At 42.4% G+C, this 20,068-nt stretch overlaps 1 protein-coding gene across 1 annotated transcript in view; it reads left to right on the top strand.

The window, feature by feature from the left end:
- The first annotated feature begins 10,210 nt into the window (after nucleotides 1–10,210).
- Nucleotides 10,211–20,068, top strand: part of LOC105496594 (olfactory receptor family 4 subfamily E member 2) — a 48,367-nt gene continuing 38,509 nt past the window's right edge. Inside the window, exon 1 of the transcript XR_011626026.1 lies at nucleotides 10,211–10,290. The gene's annotated coding sequence lies outside the window, so the exon portion shown is untranslated. The remainder of the gene's footprint in view (nucleotides 10,291–20,068) is intronic.

Here is a 20,068-nt window from a genome sequence, read left to right as displayed (position 1 = left end):
CTTGTCAGAACCCGATTTCGACCTCTGGTCTCCGGCTCCCTCCCATCAGGCACGAGTGGAAGTCCTGGGCTGGCTTATCCATTTCTAGAGGTTGGCATAATTGCAACATTCTCTAGAAGGGAATATCCAGCAACCTGTTTTTAGCAGAGAAGTCTGGTGATCTTTGGCCACATGATGTCACTGGTGGTCCAGAAGATTTTTTGCCATCTCTGCCTCAGTGCCATGGGTAAGTTCCCTCCATCAACCTAGTCAGGACCTCTTATTGTTCAAATGTAGGCAGGATGTCTTTCTCCCCTCACTGCCGTGGCCATGCTGTTTTCCCACAGCCACCACAGCCTAGGCTGCTATTGCCACAGCTCCTCAGTGACCTGGCTCTTTGGGTCAGCTCAGGTAAGTGTAACCCTCTTCCAACAGGGCTGAGTTTGGAAGGCGTACCTTCTCACCCCGCATTGTTCCTGGAAACATATTTTTCCCCCACTCTGAATCTAAGCCTTTCCTTTCTCCCTCATCTAACATTTATTCTCATTTCCCATTCTAGCATGATCACTCTCTCTTTTGGGAGAGCAAAACCTCACTACATAAAAAAATTGTACATTATTCATAATATATCTTATAAATTTTATCCACATTGTTTCTATTTCCATGATTCCTTCTATGCCAGAATCCTTCAAATATTACTTAATATTCACTGTCTTGACTTTATCTCTTCAATTTAGTGCAGTGGGACTTTTCCTCCTCTTCCACTTCCATAAAACCTTTGTTTTCAAGATCATCAGTGACTATCTATCTATCTATCTATCTATCTATCTATCTATCTATCTATCTTTCTACACACACACACAGGTATTTATTTGGGGAAAAATGGTTTAGTCCTACCTCATCTTCAAGAAGTTTATATTGTAGTGGGAAGAATATGTTAACCACAGGTTGGAGTGGGACCACAAGGAAGAGTGAAGTTATGTTTGCTGACGGTTTTAGTTGAATTAGAGGCAGAGGCTAGAAAAATTTCACGGAGTAGGTAACCCTGTGCTCCTCTTGAAACATAAGTAGACACGGAGGGACACTTCAGCAGAGGAAAAAGGGAGCAAAAGGCGGGATGCTTAAAGCCGCCCTGTGTTAATAGGGAAAGGCCATTCACACCAGGCTACAATTCAGAGTGTCTGCAGGATAGGTTAAGTGGATTTAAGTGACACATAGTTGGAATTTTATATGATAGAATAATAATCTGTCCTTACTTTGTAGGGGCTGGGGAGCCACTGAAGGCTTTAAGTAGGAGAATGTCACAGTCAAATTGAAATTGTACATTGATCACTCATGTATCTGTTTAAAAGGTAGTTTAGAATAGAGATAGACTATGGTGAACAACACTGATAGTCTGCTAGTATGAGATCCCTGGCCAGGCTCAGTGGCTTACACCTGTAATCCCAGCACTATAGGAGGCCGAGGTGGGTGGATCGCTTGAGGTCAGGAGTTCGAGACCAGCCTGGCCAACGTTGGTGAAACCCCGTCTCTACTAAAAAAATACAAAAATTAGCCGGATGTGGAGGTGGGTGCCTGTAATCCCAGCTACTCTGGGAGGTGAGGCAGGAGAATCACTTGAGCCTGGGAGGTGGAGGTTGCAGTGAGCCGAGATTGGGCCACTGCACTCCAGCCTGGATGACAGAGTGAGACTCTGTTAAAAAAAAAAAAAAAAAAATTAGAATCAAAACAAAGCTTAAAAACCAGATAGCCCTTTTTAGTTGTCTCAGTCTTATTTGATATGTAAATCTAGAGTAGGTAGCAAAATTCCTTATGAGGCTCTGTGCCTATATCCAAAACCAGGTTTTTCCCCAAAAGTTGTCCAAAATAAGAGTAACCGTTGTTAAACAAATAAAGCCCTACTACTATTAATTTAGGCTAAAGCAGAATCAAGTGGTCTAGATGAGAAGCAGCTTGATTAGAAATCTATCCTTGCAATCTTGATCATTTGTCCTGGTGGCTCCCAATTTGAAGCTCATATATTTGAATCACTGTATGTTTTCTCTGTCCACAGACATCCAAGACATTTCTCTCTCCACTGGCACTGACTAGAGCCTCCCAGTGAGACTCAGGTGCATGTGACTTGATAAAGAGGTTCCTGCAACCCCTCAAGAAGAATTAGCAAGTGCTAATCACTGGAAGCACACCCAAGGAAGGGGGCTCATATAAATAGTGGTAAGATATAAGAAGGATTTTTTTTTTTTTTTTTTTTTTTTTTGAGATGGAGTTTCACTCTGTCGTCCAGGCTGGAGTGCAGTGGCCCAATCTCCCAGGTTCAAGGGATTCTCCTGCCTCAGCCTCCTGAGTAGCTGGGATTACATCATGTGCCACCACACCTGGCTAATTTTTATAGTTTTACTTGAGACGGGGTTTCACCATGTTAAATGGGTTGGTCTTAAACTCCTGACCTCAGGTGATCTGCCTGCCTCAGCCTCCCAAACTGCTGGGATTAGAGGTGTGAGCCACTGCGCCTGGCCTTGATTCTAAATTTTTATGTTTATTATCAATTGGTTTTGGGGGGACAGGTGATGTTTGGTTACATGAACAAGTTCTTTAGTGGTCATTTTTGAGATTTTGGTGCACCTATCACCCAAGTAGTGTACACTGCACCCAATTTGCAGTCTTTTATCCCTCACCACCCTCCCAGCCTTTTCCCCTGAGCCCCCAAAGCCCATTGTATTATTCTTATGCCTTTACATCCTCATAGTTTAGCTCCCACTTATGAGTGAGAACATGCCATGTTTGGTTTTCCATTCCTGAGTTACCTCACTTAGAATAGTGGTCTCCAACTCCATCCAGGTTGCTGCGAATGCCATTATTTCATTAATTTTTACGGCTGAGTGGTATTCCATGGTGTGTGTATATAATATATACATATATCTCTCAATATCACAATTTCTTTGTCTACTCCTTGATTAGTGGGCATTTGGGCTGGTTCCCTATTTTGCAGTTGCAAATTGTGCTGCTATAAACATGCGTGTGCAAGTATTTTTTTCGTATAATGACTTATTTTCCTCTGGGTAGATACCCAGTAGTGGGATTGCTGGATCAAACGGTAGTTCTACTTTTAGTTCTTTAAGGAATCTCCACACTGTTTTCTGTAGTGGTTGTACGAGTTTGCATTCCCAATAGCAGTGTGAAAGTGTCCCCTTTTTGTCATGTCCATGCCAACCTCTATTATTTTTTGTTTTTTTATTATGGCCATTCTTGCAGGAGTAAGGTGGTATTGCATTGTGGTTTTGATTTGCGTTTCCCTGATCATTAGTGATGTTGAGAAATTTTTCATGTGTTTGTTGGCCGTTTGTGTATCTTCTTTTGAGAATTGTCTACTCATGTCCTTAGCCCACTTTTTTTTTTTTTTTTTTTTTTTTTGAGATGGTGTCTTGCTCTGTATCTCAGGCTGGAGTGCAATGGCACAATCTTGGCCCACTGCAACCTCTGCCTCCCGGGTTCAAGCGATTCTCCTGCCTCAGCCTCTCGAATAGCTGGGATTACAGGCAACTGCCACTGCACCCAGCTAATTTTTGTATTTGTTTGTTTGTTTGTTTGTTTTTGAGATGGAGTTTCACTCTTGTTGCCCAGGCTAGAGTGCAATGGCATGATTTTGGCTCACCACAACCTCCATCTCCTGGATTCAAGCGATTCTCCTGCCTCAGCCTCCCGAGTAGCTGGGATTACAGGCATGTGTCACCACACCTGGCTAATTTTTTGTATTTTTAGTAGAGATGGAGTTTCTCCATGTTGGTCAGGCTGGTCTCGAACTCCCAACCTCAGGTGATCCGCCCACCTTGGCTTCCCAAAGTGCTGGGATTACAGGTTTGAGCCACTGCGCCCAGCCTAATTTTTGTATTTTTTTAGTAGAGACGGGGTTTTGCCATGTCGGCCAGGCTGGTCTTGAACTCCTGACCTCAGGTGATCCACCTGCCTTGGCCTCCTAAAGTGCTGGGATTACAGGTGTGAGCCACTGTGCCCGGCCTTAGCCCACTTTCTGATGGGATTGTTTTTTTTTCTTGCTGATTTGTTTGAGTTCCTTGTAGATCTGGATATTAGTATTTTGTCAGATGTATTGATTATGAATATTTTCTCCCACTCTGTGGGTTGTCCATTTACTCTGCTGGTTATTTCTTTTGCTGTGCAGAAGCTTTTTGGTTTAATTAAATTCCATCTATTTATCTTTGTTTTTGATGCATTTGCTTTTGGGTTTTTGGTAATAAATTCTTTGCCTAAGCCAATGTCTGGAAGGGTTTTTCTGATGTTATCTTTTAGAATCCTTATGGCTTCAGGTATTAGACTTAAGTCTTTGATCCATCTTGAGTTGATTTTTGTATAAGGTGAGAGATGAGGATCCAGTTTTGTTCTTCTACAGGTGGCCAGTCAATTATCCCAGCACTGTTTGTTGAATAGGGTGTCCTTTCCCCACTTTATGATTTTGCTTGCTTTGTGGAAGATCAGTTGGCTGTAAATATTTGGGTTTATTTCTAGGTTCTCTCTTCTGTTCCATTGGTCTACATGCTTATTTTTATACCAGTACCATGCTGTTTTGTTTTGGTGACTATGGCCTTACAGTATAGTTTGAAGTTGAGTAATGTGATGCCTCCAGATTTGTTGTTTTTGCTTATTATTGCTTTGGCTATGTGAGATCATTTTTGGTTCCATTTGAATTTTAGGATTGTTTTTCCTAGTTCTGTGAAGAATGATGGTGGTATTTTGATGGAAATTGCATTGAATATGTAGACTGCTTTTGGCAGTGTGATCATTTTCACAGTATTGATTCTACCCCTTCTACCCATTCTACCCATCCATGCCCAGGCAGGTAGAGAAAGACCATGGGGGCAGGGCTAGGCGTGTCCGGGTGCAGACTCTCCTTGGGTGGGTCTTGCTGCCACTGCTGCAGGGGTTCTCAGGCCAATGGAGTTATGTTCCCAGGGAGGTCATGGCTCCTTCTGCTGTGTCATGTGGGTCTTCAGGGAAGTAGGGAAAAGTCGGCAGTTACAGGCCTCACCCAGCTCCCCTGCAGCCCTAAAGGCTGGTCTCACTTCCACCATGACCCTCCTTTCCCACCCCCAACAACACTGAGTTTATTTCCAGGCAGAGGGTGAGCAGAGCTGAGAACTTGCCCCAGGCTACCAGCCTCCTGGCTGAGAAAGCAAGCAGGGCTTTCAGGTTTCGCACCTCCCTGTCTGCCACGGCTTCTGTGCTGTGTCTGCGCTCCTGATTCACCTCCTCCTCTAGGTTCTGTCCAGGAAACTTTGCATTTGGTGGAAATTGTTACAAGGTTCAGCTGGAAGTTTTCTTCTCCCCATAGTCTTTTCCTAGTTCTTCTGGCAGTCCTCCCCAAGGCTCCCGTGAGACAAAGTTAGAAATGGCTTCTCTGGGGACTGGGAGTACCCAAAGGGCTCCTCCCACCTCTTCTTCTACCCCTGTATTTTGCTCAGCTCTGTAAATTTGTCTCAGCTGTATGTAAGGTCAAATTCTTCTCCCGTGAGTTGGACTTCTGGTTCCCCAGTGAGGGTATGTGTTTGGGGGCAGATGGCTCTTCTTTCACACTTTCACACTTTGGGCACTCACAGTTTTCCAGCTGTCTCCGGGGGCCTGCAGCAGCAATCCACTTCCTCCAAAAGGTCTGTGGATTATCTCAGCTTTCCTGGTATGTTCTTGTGGTACTCCTTGGAGCAAAAGTTTATGACGTGAGTCTCCACACGCTGCTCTGTGCATCCAAGTGGGAGCTGCAAGTTAGCCCTGTCTCCTATCTGCCATTTTTCTGAAGTTCTCTGGTCTGAATTCTTCAGTGCCTTCTCACCGCCCTAAGGACCAAGTCCAAACTCTGCAGCCTGGCTTTAAGGCCCACCTTGAGCTCTTTTTTATATTTTCGATAGGGAAAGAACATTTTTATCTTGGAGGTGTGTGTATAAAGTGGCAATGATACGTGGTGTCACAAGATGGCAGCATTACATTTGTTATATCCAGGTGCTATGAACCTATTATGTGCAGTAAATAGAAAATAATGCTTTCAGTGGGTTCACAAGGATTTAAATTGCCTTTGAATTTTTTTTGCTTACAGCATGGTTATTTCTATCTTTATCCTAGTTGCATGCAGTTTGTTTCAAATTTTTTCATCCCTGGCATTAAAAATTTAAGTTTCTCATTTTCTACTAATTTTTATGAAACACGGATAAAATGCGTAAATAATGCTGTTTAAGGTGAGGAGGCAGGCAATACCCTCTCCCCACCACATTTTCAATACACCTACTGTTGCACAAATGTCTGCTGTTGTACAAGAGACTGAATTCAGCATATATAAGTTATACTATACACTTATGAAAATCAAGGAGAAACTTAAGTCAGCATGGACCCAGCAGTAGTTTTAACACTTTTTTTCACATGGTGCAACCGTAGCATCTTTTTTTTTTTTTTTTTTTGAGATAGGTTCTTGCTTCGTTGCCCAGATTGGAGTACAGTAGCATTATTATAGTTCACTGCAGCCTCGAACTCCTGGGCTCAAGTGATCCTCCCTTCTCCGCCTCTTGAATAGCTGAAACTACAGGTGCCTGCCACCATGCCCAGCTAATTTTTAAATTTTTTGTAGAGACAAGGGTTTTTTCTATGCTGCCCAGGCTCATCTCCTTATGTTGCCCAGGCTTCAAGTGATCTTCCTGCCTCAGCCTCCCAAAGTGGTGCAATCATGGCTCACTGCAGCCTTGACCTTTTGGGCTCAGGTGATCTTCCCACCTCAGGCTCCTTTGTGGCTGGGACCACAGGTGCATACCACCATTACTGGTTAGTTTTTTATTTTTATTTTTTGTAGAGATAGGTCTCCTTACTTTGGCCAGGCTGGTCTCCAACTCCTGGGCTCAAATGATCCTCCTGTCTCCGCCTCCAAAAGTGCTGGGATTATAGGCATGAGCCACTGTTCCTGGTCCTGGCCAGTTTTAACACTCTTAATTCCATAGCTTTCTTTGTGGGAAGATGATTTTGACTCTGTGGCAAAAAGGAGCAGCAAAGATTTAAAATACCAGTCAGACAGCAGGTTACAAAAGTTGAACTGTGCTCATGGCAGGACTCAGTAAATACCTTTTAAAAAAATATAGTACATTGATTTCAAGTGTAGTGAGATTCTCCAATATCTATCAACATTGGTTCACATAATATATAATTTATTCTTTTAAAGCATATTACTTAGGAATTTTTAGTATATTTGCAAAGTTGTGAATTGATTACTAGCTAATTCCTGAAAATTTTTATCACGTCAAAAAGAAATCCCATACTCATTAGTAGTCCCTCCCTGTACTTACCCCGGCACTCCCAGCCCCCAATTCCTGGCAACCATTAATTAACTCTTTATCTGCAAGGATTTGACTATTCTGAACATTTCACACAAATGGAATCATACAATACATGACGTTTTGCGTCTGGCTTCTTTCACATAGCATAATGTTTTCAAGGGCCATCCATGTTGTAGCATGTGTTAATACTTCATTCCTTATAATGGCTGAATAATATTCCATTTTATAGATATACCATGTTTTATCAGTTTATCAGATGATGGGACAGTTGTTTATACTTTTTGGCTAGTGTGAATAATGCTGCTATTAGCGTTTATGTACAAGTTTTTGTGTGAACATATGTTTTAATTTCTTTTGGATGTATACCTAGAATTGCTGGGTCATATGGCACATCTATGTTTGATGTTTTGAGGACCTACCAAACTGTTTTCCAAGTGGTTGCACCATTTTAAATTTCCACCAGCAATATATGAAGTTTCTAACTTCTCCACATTCTTGCCAACACTTGTTATTTGTATGTAGATCTTTCTTTAATTGTAGCCACCTTTAATATTGAATAGTATTAATGAGAGGCCAATAAGTATGAAAAATAGGTATGAAAAAATTTCGTAGAGATAATAAATTTATTTCTGGGACATCTTGATAAATAGTTTAACATATTGTTGAAGTTTTCATTTTTTTCTCTCTGTTTTCCTCCCTTTTTCTCAGATCTTTTTTCCTCTTGAAATGGGGTCTCACTCTGTTGCCTGTGCTGCAGTGCGGTGGCCTGATCTCAGCTCACTGCAACCTCTGCCTCCTAGGTTCAAGTGATTCTCCTTCCTCAGCCTCCTGAGTAGCTGGGATTACAGGTGTGTGCCACCACACCTGGCTAATTTTTGTATTTTTAGTAGAGATGGGGTCTTACCATGGTGGCCAGACTGATCTCAAACTTTGACCTCAAGTGATCTGCCTGCCTTGGCCTCCCAAAGTGGTGAGATTACAGGTGTGAGCCACTGCTCCCAGTTCTTTTTTCCTGTTATATCTCTCTTCTTTCCTTTAGTTTTTTAAAAAATTACATAATCAAACATGTGTATTTTAACATTAACCAATATAGGGATGTACAAAAAAAATTAACTCACTCAACTCTTCCACTGCAACTCCTAACATAACCAATGTTAGTAGTTTATTGAATATATCCTCACACTTTTAAAACTCTGTGCATATGGGCCGGGCGCGGTGGCTCAAGCCTGTAATCCCAGCACTTTGGGAGGCCGAGACGGGCGGACCACGAGGTCAGGAGATCGAGACCATCCTGGCTAACACGGTGAAACCCCGTCTCTACTAAAAAATACAAAAAACTAGCCAGGCGCGGTGGCGGGCGCCTGTAGTCCCAGCTACTCGGGAGGCTGAGGCAGGAGAATGCCGTGAACCCGGGAGGCGGAGCTTGCAGTGAGCAGAGATCCGGCCACTGCACTCCAGCCTGGGCGGCAGAGCGAGACTCCGTCTCAAAAAAAACAAAAACAAAAACAAAAACAAACCAACTCTGTGCATATGTACATAAGTTTGTGATAAAAATATTCAATACTCATCACTCTGCAACTTACTTTTGAATATTTTGAAGATTATTTCTATATTAGCTGTTGTAAGTACGCTTAAATGGTAGATAAATTTCCTTCTCTTTCTAGCTTTCAAAATATGTATGACACACAAACAAACAATATTTAGTATATGCACACACACACTGCATCTCTAATTGATCCTGGATTTCATTTTGTTGTATCATAAGAAAGGAAACTGTTAGTATGGTCAAATTGACTTGTTTTAACTTTGCCTTATGTTCCCATTTGTTTTCTCTGTTCTTTACATATTTGATGTTCACCACAATCACTTGGATTAAAATGTGTGGATTATTTTTTGGAGATAGGGACCTTATCATGTTGCTTAGGCTGGTCTCCAGTTCCTGGCCTCAAGGGATTTTTCCACCTCAGCCTCTTGAGTAGCTGGGATTACAGGCATGAGCCACTGTGCCCAGCTTAAAACCTGTGGATTTATCAGTAGAAAATGTTCATGTAAAGATATTCCTGTAAGGGAACCCATCGCTCCTCCAGTGGAAGGAAGCTTGAACTCATCCCTTCAAGAAAGAAGCTCCTCCCCTTGTATTTCTATTGGGTTTTGCATCCAGACTGAGCTTCCTTCCCTCACCCGTATGAAGTGTCTACCTTCTGCAGACTCCAGTGGCTCAGGAACCGGGGATGCAGTGCCAGGCTCGTGGTGTCCTGCAGCAGATGTGGGGAGCTTTCCTTCTTTATGTCTCCATGAAGATGGGAGGTAAGTTTCAATCTAATAGCAAATGCTGCTAGGAATTTTCAAAACAATTTCCTTTCAGCTAAATTATTGCAAATTTTGACATTTGTAATGAGAGTATTTCCTGAATATGCATTTTCCTAATGTGGTGCTAATTGTCCTCCTATTACTATGGCTGCTGCTGTTACTGCAACCATTTATTTCAGTCTAAGAAATCTCCCATCAATGGCAGTTCTTTTGTGACCACATGGAGGCATCATTTAAAAAATTATTTCAATAGTTTTTGGAAGAAACCTCATTTTTAATAATGATGGGGCTTCTGGGAGTGCTGCCCTAATAACAATCATGTATCTTGTCATAGGCACTGCAGGACAAAGCCTTGAGCAGCCCTCTGAAGTGACAGCTGTGGAAGGAGCCATTGTCCAGATAAACTGCACGTACCAGACATCTAGGTTTGATGGGCTGTCTTGGTACCAGCAACATGATGGTGGAGCACCCACATTTCTTTCTTACAATGCTCTGGATGGTTTGGAGGAGAGAGGTCATTTTTCTTCCTTCCTTAGTCGCTCTGATAGTTATGGTTACCTCCTTCTACAGGAGCTCCAGATGAAAGACTCTGCCTCTTACTTCTGTGCTGTGAGAGACACAGTGACTATGAGGCCTCCTTAACTGTGCCAGAATTCAAAAGACAACCAGTGGAGTACAGGTGGGCTTGAGAAGTTCTAGAACTTCCTGAGTGTATGTTTGCTTACCCTCTAATTTTAAACTTGTTTAGGATATGTAGCATAGGGCTCCTAAACTGAACCCCATTGTTTTATGAACCAATGATTGCTAAAGAGAAGACAAACTATTTTTTTCTCTCTTTCTTCTTCAGTTTCTCCTTTTCCTCTTCCTCCTGCTTATTTATACCTCCAGTATCCTGTGGTCCCACATATGGAAGATGGAATTTACTTTTGGAGGAAGCTTTTTATACAAGAGAAGGATCCCTTGGTGAGTGCTTTAGTTTATGCAGTAGTAAGTTACATTCATATTCATGTATCCTTGGGAGGCTCTGAAATTTGTGAAGTAAATGCAAATTCCTCAGTTTGAGATAGTACAATTTCATTTAATTATGTCAAATATGTCCTCATTTTTCTATTTACTTGAGTAATAATTTTGATATTACTTAACATTTTTTGGTGGATTTATCCAACATATTGGAGAGTGTGGGGGTTGTGGACTTAGAGGGTGAAGAGAAAATCACGGAGAGCTCTTCTCTGTGAAACAGAAGAGTGAGGTCATACAATGAGGTGGGAGTCAAGTGTGGAAGGAGCTGGTCAGTAGGGAATTCCTGTAAAAGCACTGGATAATGGACAGAACAGTAATATAAAATATTCAGTTTAAAGATTTTCTTTTACTGAATTGTAATTTTTGTGTGCTATCCTAAATGTTTTTGAAGTTTGTTAAACATTATAGCCTATATGGTTTGTCCTTAGAAGGCAATGCAGAATTTCTTCTCCATAGGTGAATTCTTTCTTGGCTTAGTACATTTATTTATTTATTTATTTATTTATTTATTTATTTATTGAGACAGAGTCTCGCTCTGTCGCCCAGGTTGGAGTGCAGTGGCCCGATCTCAGCTCACTGCAAGCTCCCCCTCCCGGATTCACGCCATTCTCCTGCCTCAGCCTCCTGAGTAGCTGGGACTACAGGCGCCCGTCACCACGCCCGGCAATTTTTTTGTATTTTTTAGTAGAGATGGAGTTTCACCGTGTTAGCCAGGATGGTCTTGATCTCCTGACCTTGTGATCCGCCCGCCTCAGCCTCCCAAAGTGCTGGGATTACAGGTGTGAGCCACCGTGCCTGGCCATATATTTATTTTTATATATTTTCTCCTTAGTTTTGAATGTTAAGTTCTTCTATTAGCTTTTTTTTTTTTTTTTTTTTTTTGAGACGGAGTCTCACTCTATTGCCAGGCTTTAGTGCAGTGGCGCCATCTCAGCTCACTGCAATCTCCGCTTCCCGGGTTCAAGCCATTCTTCTGCCTCACCTTTCAGAGTAGCTGGGACTACAGGCATGCGCCATCCCACACAGCTAATTTTTGTATTTTTAGTAGAGACAGGGTTTCACCATGTTGGCCAGGATGGTCTCGATCTCCTGACCTCGTGATCCACCCGCCTCAGCCTCCCAAAGTGCTGGGATTACAGGTGTGAGCCACCGTGCCAACCTCTATTAGCTGATTTCTAATGATTCATTTTGGGGTAAACAGAATTAGAGGGACTTGGTGGTAGGGAGTAGGAAAGAAAGGTAAAGTGGATGGTTTTCACTCAACAAATATTTTATTAAATACTTGTATGTGCTAGGCACTCTTAATTGCTATGGTGCATCACTGAATAAAACATACCTGTACTGAGGTTGCTTATGTTCTTGTGAAGAGAGAGAATAAGCAGATGTTTTAGCAGACTTTGGAAGTACAGGGAAAATACATTTGACCCTCAGAACTCAGCTTCATTGTCTTTAATAGGAAGAGAGCTGAGATGTATGCAAGCAATGCTGATGTCCTGTGCTTGTTATAATTTTGTAATACAAATTAATCATCCGCTGAGTAAGGGCTGTATAACATTGGAGAGTTATAAGACTGCAAGTCTTGTTATCCAGAGAATCTCAGTCTTTCAAATTATTCGAATGTAGCTGTGTCTATAGTGGGACTCTATATAAAATCAGAAAGATACTGAACATTTGAGTGGAGAATCTAACACTGAGGCAAATGACCTTTAACATGTGAATTATTCATAAAAATGAAAAAAAAATTCAAGTGCTTCATGGAAATCACGAAGGAGACAAAGTCTAAAAAACTTTCAGCAAGAAGTGAATGGTCAATGGAAATGAACTATACAAAATCAGTTATCTTAAATTTGAAGACATGTACGTTACTGATAGTCTCCTTAATTGGTATGCTATCTTTTTATCTTTTTAATTTAGTGACTATGAGGAGTATACATAAGAACTTTTATAGGTTCATTTTGACCTTGTTTTCATATCTATTTTCTCCTAAAGTCTTAAGTTGCCTTTTTTTTTTTTTTTGTTTGAGATGGAGTCTCACTCTGTCGCCTAGGCTGGAGTGCGGAGGCCCTATCTCGGCTCACTGCAACCTCTGCCACCCAGGTTTAAGTGATTCTCATGCCTCAGCCTCCCAAGTAGCTGGGATTACAGATATGCCACCATGCCTGGCTAATTTTTGTATTTTTAGTAGAGATGGGGTTTCACCATGTTGGCCAGGCTAGTCTCGAACTCCTGACCTCAAGTGATCCACCCACCTCGGCCTCCCAAAGTGTTGGGATTATAGGCATGAGCCACCATGCCTGGCAAAGCTTTAAGTTTTTAGATAACATGTTTTTCTGCCACAGAGATTTTCAAGAAGAAAGAGTACCATTCTTTGTTACTTTCTGTCTCTGCTAGTAGGGTTTCTCTTTAACCCAACAACTTCTTTCATTTCCACCTGGAAGGTGATTGGATGCTAGATGTTGGAGCAAGCCATTACCAGAGGATAGGACGCAAGGTTTTTCTAATTATTGTAGGTCAAACTGGGAACCCAGCCCTACTGTCATGTTCAAAGAGCAGTAGCTGTGTTTGGATTTGGGAGTTAGATGTTTCTAAGTTCAAATCCAAGCTTCACAGGGTGTTCAGATAAAATCTTACAGAATGAAAGAAATGTAGAAAGGATTGGAAGGAATTTGACATACATCGAATCTAACTATCTTCTACGATGTTTGAATAAAGCTCTGATTTTTGAGCATCTTTTTGGCCTTGTTCTCTTGAGTAGTTGTGGATGAGTCCAGCTTCAATGTCTTTTGCCTTGAGATCTACCTTTGGAGCTTTCTATATCCCTCAGTGTGGGCAAGATAGAACATCCCATTGTCCAGTTATTTTCTAGTCCTGGGGTATCTGTGGAGTTTCCGGAGCCACACTGGTACTCAGATGTCAGGAGCATGTTCTCACTGTGGCAGTTAACCTCTCTTTAGTTCTAGTTCCTAAGGAAGATAACCAAAAGAACACAGGTGGAAGAGGCTTGCATCGAGAAGACTACACTTTATCTTGGAGGTGAACTGTTCACTATTACATACATAGCTCAGGAAAACTTAGATACCTCTCTTGTTTCTTTTGGCTTAAGGGTGGTGAATAATTTAGGTGTTATTGAGCCCTAGTTTGCTCAACTGTTTCTCTTGGTTCCTCTACTCCCATATCTTTGTACATAGTTCCTATGCAGGGAAAACTCTCCTCAAATTATCATTTTTTGAGTAGGCTATCTACTGCTTTTTGGAAAATCAGCACCATCCATGTGGCTTAAGAGTGATTTGCACATGTACTCATGGGTACAGGGAAGTGAAGGAGGTCAGTTGGAAGAAATACAAAACCCAAGATCTTCATTAAGAAGAATTTAAAAATTTTGAATGAATAGTTGGATCTTTTTCTAAGAAAAGTCCGTAAGAGATTTGATAATATGAATTTGGGGCCGGGCGCGGTGGCTCAAGCCTGTAATCCCAGCACTTTGGGAGGCCGAGACGGGTGGATCACGAGGTCAGGAGATCGAGACCATCCTGGCTAACACGGTGAAACCCCGTCTCTACTAAAAAATACAAAAAACTAGCCGGGTGAGTTGGCGGGTGCTTGTAGTCCCAGCTACTCAGGAGGCTGAGGCAGGAGAATGGCTTGAACCCGGGAGGCGGAGCCTGCAGGGAGCTGAGATCCGGCCACTGCACTCCAGCCCGGGCGACAGAGCGAGACTCCGTCTCAAAAAAAAAAAAAAAAAAAAAATATATATATATATATATATGAATTTGGATGGGAAATAGGGAGTGTGCTGTGTACCACTAGATTTAGGACATGAGAGCGGGAGGCCCAGAATGCACACATAACCCTTCTCAGACAACCCTTGAGCCTGTGGTTTGGATACTGAACCAAGGGTAAAGGAAGACAAAAGTTGGCTTTTTGAGGGATCAGTTTATGAGGTGGAGTAGAACTCTAAGCTGGACTCTGCCAGTGTCCTTTTGAAGCCCTGTCTTTTTTCCTAAATGAGGAATCTCAATTCCAGATATAAAATGAGGATGAATGGCTCATGCCTGTAATCCCAGCACTTTGGGAGGCCGAGATGGGCAGATAACAAGGTCAGGAGTTCGAGACCAGCCTGGCCAATATGGTGAAACTCTGTCTCTACTAAAAACACAAAAATTAGCTGGGCGTGGTGGTGGGCACCTGTAATTCCAGCTACTCAGGAGGCTGAGGCTGGAGAATCGCTTGAACCTGGGAGGCGGAGGTTGCAGTGAGCTGAGATGGCACCACTGTACTCCAGCCTGGGTGACAGAGTAAGACTCCATCTTAAAAAAAAAAAAAAAAAAGAAAAAGAAAATGAGGATGAAACACAGCTTTGGTTGAATGTTCCGCCAGGCAGTATTCTGTGTGTCTTTTGAGCAAGTGCAAGCACATAATTTTCCTATTTGCCATCTTTCTGAATCTCAATCGAGTGCTTCCTGCCTGGAAGCCATTAGTTCACATATTTGACTCACATATACTCTGAATTTTAAGTATATTTTGACTCTGCCTCTACAGTGGTTACCACATGCTTATCCATTATTCATTATTGAGTTTTATATGCATTTGTACTTTTCAACTGACCCATATCCATCCATTGGTCATATATGAGCTTTCCCTCGGCTCTGTTCTCCTGGGCCAATTTTGGGCATGGACTTTTATACTCACCTTCTCATTTTGTCCCCGCCATTCCTCAGTTATCCCCTCAGCTGAAACTTGACTTCTGTGAAAGCACTTAGTCACTGAGTGTGGGGATGGAGGTGACTTGAAAAGCAGGCGCTATATCTCATAATTAAATTATGTAATCTGGTACTTCAGAATCTCCTGGTCTCTGTTGTTACATTTCCTTATGAACTTCTGAGGGGATTAGGAAGTATTTCAGAACTTCCTTTCCTAGGTAGGCATACCATTTTTTTTTTTTTGAGATGGAGTCTTGCTCTGTTGCCCAGGCTGGAGTACAGTGGTGTGATCTCAGCTCACTGCAACTTCCACTTCCCAGGTTCAAGCTATTCTCATGTCTCAGCCTCCCGAGTAGCTGGGATTACAGGTGCCCACCACTGCGCCCAGTTAATTTTTGTATTTTTAGTAGAGACGGGTTTTTGCCATGTTGGTCAGGTTGGTCTCGAACTCCTGACCTCAGGTGATCTGCCCACTTCGGCCTCCCAAAGTGCTGGGACTACAGGCACCATTCTCCTGCCTCAGTCTCCCGAGTAGCTGGGACTACAGGCACCCACCAGCACACCGTGCTAATTTTTTGTATTTTTATTAGAGACAGGGTTTCACCATGTTAGCCAGGATGGTTTTGATCTCCTGACCTCGTGATCCGCCTGCCTTAGCCTCCCAAAGTGCTGGGATTACAGGCGTGAGCCACTGCGCCTGGCCATGTAGGCATACCTTTAAATAATACTACTGATTAAGAGAGGCCTGTGCCCATTTTGTGGCTAATCAGTAGGCAGAACTAGAATATATAAGATTTACACTTACTGGTCTAGACAACTGACCTTGGGAATTGCAACCTAGGTTTGGGGACTTGACCTTCCAAGTCTGTGGACTGACTTGCAAACTAGCCATACTTTTCTGCTTGCTAACCAAGTCTTGATCTGGAAAGTAAGATCAAGAGAACTGTCAGATCTACTTGAGCAATACTTTTCAGTCTGCATTAGAATCATATTTTAAAATTCCCTGTGCTTAGGTCCCATCCCAGGTCAATTTAATCAGAATTTCTGGTGATGGAGCCAGAACTATTTAAATAAAAGTCTCCCAAGTGATTCTAAATGAAACAAAGTTGGAAAACTACAGTCTTAAAAGATAAGTTGGACTAACCCTCTGGAGTTGAAAACTCACCCAAATTTATTGTACAAGGGTCAAAAAGTGGCTGAGTGCCCCATCTGGGATGGTGAGGCAGATGAGGGGTTGCTGGTTACTAATATTGGCATTCCTTCCTTTCATTGTGAGTTGCTCTTATAACTTGCACCTGCTGCTCTCTAGAAATATGAGCCTGAGGTCCAATGTTAAACTGAGGCATGTGACACCTGTGCTCAGATCAATGGGCACCCAGGGGCCATCAAAGACTTTTCTTTCTTACACTCTTTGCCTTTGTGTTCCTTGGAGAAGAACTTCAAAAGAGCAAGCCCTTCTTCAGGGTCCTCATGGTCTTCTAAGATTTAGTACACAATTTAGTAAAGATACATTAAAGATACCTTAAATATACATTTTTTTGAGGGATAAATATCAACATAAGGAATAGAGGACTCTTGACCAGGTGCAGTGGCTCATACCTGTAATCCCAACAGTTTGGGAGGCTGAGGCAGGAGGATTGCTAGGGGTTCGAGATCAGCCTGGGCAAATAGTGAGACTCCTATCTCTACTAAAAAAAAAAAAAAAAAAAAAAAAAGAAAGAACAGAAGCCTCTTAATTACCTGTCCAAGCTCCTCAGACAATCAAGACTAGTCCTTGTGGAGACTAAAAATTTCAGGAACTAAAAGTTTGTTATAGCTTGGTCATTACTCTCATGAAGCAGCATAAGTTGGTCCTCCTAGTGCTCTGTGAATGTGAAAATGTAAAGTCTCTTTGTCTGTGCTTCTGTTGCTGTTGCTGATGCACTCTCCACATGTCTGGTTTACTGATAATTCACCCTCCAGTATTTCACTCCATCCTCTGAAGGGATTGGTGGCCTCTTCATCACAAAATGTTTTCTGTATTTGCACTCCTCTATGATTCCCTGTTCATCCCTTAAGACAAACCCTTCTTTAAGTCCTGGATGATAAGAAGAGTGATGATTGCAGCACTCAATATTTATAAGTGTCTACCATGTTTCAGAAACTTCACATTAGTTATCTCATTCAATGCTCTTAATACCTTGTATTAGTCTGTTTTCATACTGCTATAAGGAACTAGCTGAGACTGTGTAATTTATGAAGAAAAGAGGTTTAATTAATTCATAGTTCCACATGCTTAACAGGAAGCATGACTGAGAGGCCTCAGGAAACTTACAATCATGGTAGAAGGTGAAGGGGAATGAAGCACGTCTTACCATGGTGGAGCAGGAGAGAGAGACAGTGAAGGGGGAAGTGTCACACACTTTTAAATCATCAGACCTCATTAGAACTCACTCACTATCGTGAGAATAGCAAGAAATCAACCCCCATGACCCAGTTACTTCCCATGAGGCCCCTCCTCCAATTTGACATGAAATTTTGGGTGGGGACACAAATCTAAACCATATCATTCTGTTCCTGGTCCCTCCTAAATCTCGTGTCCCTCTCACATTGCAAAATACAATTATCCCCTCTCAACAGTACCCCAGTCTTAACTCATTTTAGCATCAACTCAAAAGTCCACAGTCCAAAATCTCATCTGAGACAAGGTAAGTTCTTTCCACCTATGAGCCTATAAAATAAAAAACAAGTTAGTTATTTCCAACATACAATGGGGGTTCAGGAATTGGGTAGATTCTCCCATTCCAAATGGAGAAATTGGCCAAAACAAAGGGGCTACAGGCCCCACACAAGTCCGAAACTCAGCAGGGCAGTCATTAAATCTTAAAGTTCCAAAATAATCTCCTTTGACTCCATGTCTCACATTCAGGGCACTCTGATGCAAGGGGTGGGCTCCCACAGCCTTGGGCAGCTCCACCCCTTTGGCTCTGTAGGATACAGGCCCTATGGCTGCTTTCATGTGCTGGTGTTGAGTACCTGCAGCTTTTCCAGGTGCACAGTGGGATCTGGAGGATGGTGGCCCTATTCTCACAACTTCACTAGGCAGTGCCCCAGTTGGGACTCTGTGTGGGAGCTCCAACCCCACATTTCCCCTTTGCACTGCCCTAGTATGGGTTCTCCATGAAGGTTCTGCCCCTGCAGCAAACTTCTGCCTGGACATCCAGATGGTTCCATACATCCTCTGAAATCTAGGTAGAGGCTCCCAAACTCTTTCCTTCTGCACACTCACAAGCCCAACACCATGTGAAAGCTGCCAATGCTTGGGACTTGAACCCTCTGAGGTGACGGCCCAAGGACCTTGGCCCCTTTTAGCTATGTCTGGAGCTGAAGCTGATGGGATGCAGGACTCCATGTCCCAAGGCTGCACAGAGCAGTGGAGTTCTGGGCCTGGCCCACAAAACCTTATTTCCTTCCTAGGCCTCCAGGCCTAAGATGGGAGGGGCTACTTGAAAGTCTCTGAACTACCCTGGAGGCATTTTCCCTATTGTCTTGGCTATTAACATTCAGTTCTTCTTTACTTATGCAAATTTCTGCAGTTTAACTTCTCCCCAGAAAATGAGTTTTTCTTTTCTACTGCATGGTCAGGCTGCAAATTTTCCAAACTTCTCCAAACTACTTCTCTTTTAAATATAAGTTTTCTTTGTTTATGCAAATGAGCTAGGCTTTTGAAGCAGCCATGCCACTTCTTAAAAGCTTTGCTGCTTAGACATTTCTTCCACCAGATACCCTAAGTCATCTCTCTCTAGTTCAAAATTCTGCAGATCTCTAGAGCAGGAGCACAATGCTGCCAGTTTCTTTGCTATAGCATGCAAGAGTCACCTTTGCTCCAGTTCTCAATAAGTTCCTCATCTCCATCCGAGACCTCCTTAGCCTGGACTTCATTGTCCACATCACTCTCAGCATTTTGGTCAAAACTATTCAACAAGTATCTAGGAAGTTCCAGACTTTTCCTATATCTTCCTGTCTTCTTCTGAGCCCTCCAAACTGTTCCAACCTCTCCATTACCCAGTTACAAAGTCACTTCCACATCTTCAGGTAACTTTATAGCTGTGCCCAACTCAGGAGGATAGCCCCACTTCTGTATCAGTCGGTTTTCACACTGCTACACTTACTACCTAAGACTGTGTAATTTATGAAGAAAAGAGGTATAATTGACTCACAGTTCCACAGGCTTAACAAGAAGCATGACTGGGAGGCCTCAAGAAACTTACAATCATGGCGGAAGGTGAAGGGGAAGCAACACGTCTTACGATGGTGGAGCAGGAGAGAGAGAGCCAAGAGGGAATGCCACACACTGTTCAACCATCAGCTCTCACAAGAACTGACACACTCTCACAAGAACAGCAAGGGGGAAATCTGCCTTCATGATTCACTCACCTCCCACCAGGCCCCTCCTGCAGTTTGACATGAGATTTGGCCAGAGACACAAATGTGAACCATTTTATATCTCCCTTGAAGTAAGTCTTATTGCCCTTATTATATATGTAAAGTAATCAAGGTTTAGAAAGGATAGTTAATTTGCTTAAGGACACATAGCTGGTTGATGGTGGGATCAAGATTCTTTTAACAGACTCTAAAAGTTATACTCTTTCCTTTTCATAACAATATATTTTTAAAAATGGGTAGATATGCTGAAAGTTTATCAAGTTTTATCACTAAAACTTGGGGTCACTGAAGTAAAACTATCTTTCACTAACT

This window comes from Macaca nemestrina, chromosome 7, assembly GCF_043159975.1.
Source record: "Macaca nemestrina isolate mMacNem1 chromosome 7, mMacNem.hap1, whole genome shotgun sequence".
Classification (NCBI taxonomy): Eukaryota; Metazoa; Chordata; class Mammalia; order Primates; family Cercopithecidae; genus Macaca; species Macaca nemestrina.
This window is presented reverse-complemented; position numbering and strand designations above follow the sequence as displayed.